At 36.9% G+C, this 2,912-nt stretch overlaps 1 long non-coding RNA gene across 1 annotated transcript; it reads right to left on the reverse strand.

Annotated features, from left to right (window-relative positions):
* Positions 1–150: 150 nt before the first annotated feature.
* LOC107576016 (uncharacterized) lies at positions 151–1,028 on the reverse strand. The gene is made up of 3 exons (XR_001607980.1): positions 867–1,028; positions 727–777; positions 151–644 (listed from the first exon to the last, which is right to left on the reverse strand). It is a non-coding gene; the product is annotated as an uncharacterized lncRNA (long non-coding RNA).
* Positions 1,029–2,912: the final 1,884 nt, after the last annotated feature.

Consider the following 2,912-nt stretch of genomic DNA (forward strand, 5'->3'; position numbering starts at 1 on the left):
GTGAAAAACAGGATGTAGTTAACAGCCACTGAACATAATGTCTAAAATAAAAGGTTTAGGACATGTCCACCAAAGTCATTGCTTTAGACAACCACAAGAAACTGCATCCAAAAAAAAAAGCTTCTTAATTCTCTATTTCAGTTATGCTATCACTTTATTAGAAGTATTTCTCTAAATAGAGTGTCTCTGTTCAATGTGCGTGAGACGACTTGCTTTTTTAATTGCTGGCACAAGAGCTACATTTAGTCAACAATCACAGACAGGAAACATTGTTAAAAGGCTGCTGTGAGAGAGGAGCTTTTTGATACCATATAGTCACAATAAAATACAAGAGTATAGGCCATTGCAAGTATTGTCATTATTCATGTGCATAAGTTAGACATTTAAAGTGGCAGAAAATATCATAAAGCATTGACATAAACAGTTAAGTGTTAAACATACAATTCATAGCAATCTGCACATCTGCATCTGCACATTGAAGCACATCTGAAAAAAGGGGTTATAAAACTACTCTGATTACCAAAGAGACACATTGTATTAAATAAGATGAAGATAAGTGAATAAAAGAATTTTGAAATAATCAATTAAGGTATCAGTGTATAAAAAACGTCAGCCAGTGTCCAATCATCTTGTTCCATTTTACCCTGGAAAGCAAGAACAAAAGAGAATGTGATAGTCTTATGTGGTAATTACAAACTACTAACTACCAAACTGAGAGATTCTGACCTGAACACTATTGAATCCAGTCCTGGTTCAGGTTATTAGTTCTTCCACAACCTTTAAATGAGAAAACAATTATACCAAAACATTACTGAAACCATTATTGGTACTCATAGAAATTAAAATCATGCTCAAGTAAAATCAACCTTTCCACAGTACTGTTCCTCTCCAGCACACATAGACACTTGACACCAGTAACAGTAGCAGAAGCACACAGAAGACAGGCAGCCATAAGACTATCTCTGATTCATGACTGATAGTATCTGTATCCTGATCAACATCTTCAGTGCTGAAATCTACATCACCTGACAGAATACTGAGTATATGACAACATTCTTTGTTCTCCTGTGTTATGTTTCCAAGGAAATTGATATTAAAATTGATACTGAATTTAAAAGCATTGAATGCTTACATGATCATTCATTTTAAATTAATATATTTTAATTTACATACAAATTGTCTGAAACATATACCTTGATAGTCCAGTTTTGTGCAGTGAGATTGTTCAAGTGTGAAGTCCATGCAGCAGTAGAGCATGAGATCTGAGATCAGTGTCAGTGATGTTCATCAGAAGCAGAGAGTGTTTATGGGAGAAATGAGTGCTGTTATCCGACCTGCATAACTTGGGTGAATAATGGAGGGCTCTGGTTTAAATTTACCTCCATAAAGATATTCTAATTTCAGAATTCTAACAAATGTTTGGTTTCCATTTATTGCTTTTATCCAAAGCAACTTTCAGGTGAAGAACATCACAAGCATTTGATCATACAGGAGTCAATAATATTCACAGAACTGGTCAAATAAAAGCATTTGCATTTCTGTATTGGCTTATCAAATAGCATTATAATAGTCACATATAAATAGTCTTAGGATCATGTTCTCTCTCACACATAGTGAAACCATCATCACAGTCATGGGGTTAACAGAGAAAGCTACAGTAGAGGCCATTTCCCTTTATCAGATATTGTTGGTTAGATAGCACATTGTATTGATAAGCTCAAATAACATGAAGTAACAAAACTTAAAACCTTAAGATACTGTATTTTCAAGATATTTTCAAGTATTATTTTTCTTGCGGGGACATTTGTTGCCTACAATGTAGGGAATACCTGAACCACACACACCTCTACAGTTCTTAGATACAGCAAGTTAAAATACTGTAACTTCATTCATACCCTAACATTTTGCATTTTTACAAAATGAGGACATCCTCAAAAGAGGTTTTGTCAGGTTTAGCTCACTTCTGAGTAAATATTTATCCTCAAAATATGGTATATGTCCATAAAATATGTACATATATAAGCCATATCAGCTCTTCTTTAACCATCCATATCACCCTGTAGCCCAAGACTGGTTGCCCACTGCAACTAAGCTGGTTTGAGCTTGGTCAGTACCTGGATGGGAGACCTCCTGGGAAAACTAGGTTGCTGTTGGAAGAGCTGTAAGTGAGGCCAGCAGGGGGTGCTCACCCTGTGGTCTGTGTGGGTCCTAGCACCCCAGTATAGTGACGGGGACACTATACTGTCAACAAGCACCATCCTTCGGATGAGACGTTAAACCGAGGTCCTGACTCTCTGTGGTCATTAAAAATCCAAGGATGTCTTTCGAAAAGTGTAGAGGTTTGCCCTCGACACCCTGGCCAAATTTGCCCATTGGCCTCTGACCATCATGGCCTCCTAACAATCCCCATGTCTACTGATTGGCTTCATCACTCTGTCTCCTCTCCACCAATAAACTGGTGTGTGGTGGGTGTTCTGGAGCGCTATGGCTGCCATCGCATCATCAGGGTGGCTGAGGAGACCCCCTGTTGTGTTATTGTTTTTATACTGACCTAATCATACACACACACACACACACACACACACACACTCTCATTCATTCTTACCAATTAAATGGGTTTAAAGCCATATAGGACATAATGTTCATATTAATTACACTGTAAAAAAAAATCTGTGACATTTACGGTAAAATACAGCAGCTGTGGTTGCCAGAACTTCACCGTAAAAAATATGGTAGCAACATTTTAGGTTTTACAGACTTAACTTAAATTCACAATAAAATACCGTATTTCATTAACTGATGTAATGCTAATAAACCAACATATTGAAGTGTTAATATCTGTTTTGAACCATTGTAATGCACTGATAACCACCAAAAACTGGTGGTGATGAGAAAGTCACATGTTGAACCAA

The sequence above is a fragment of the Sinocyclocheilus grahami genome, unplaced genomic scaffold (genome assembly GCF_001515645.1).
Source record: "Sinocyclocheilus grahami isolate Dianchi unplaced genomic scaffold, SAMN03320097.WGS_v1.1 scaffold3118.1, whole genome shotgun sequence".
Taxonomy (NCBI): Eukaryota; Metazoa; Chordata; class Actinopteri; order Cypriniformes; family Cyprinidae; genus Sinocyclocheilus; species Sinocyclocheilus grahami.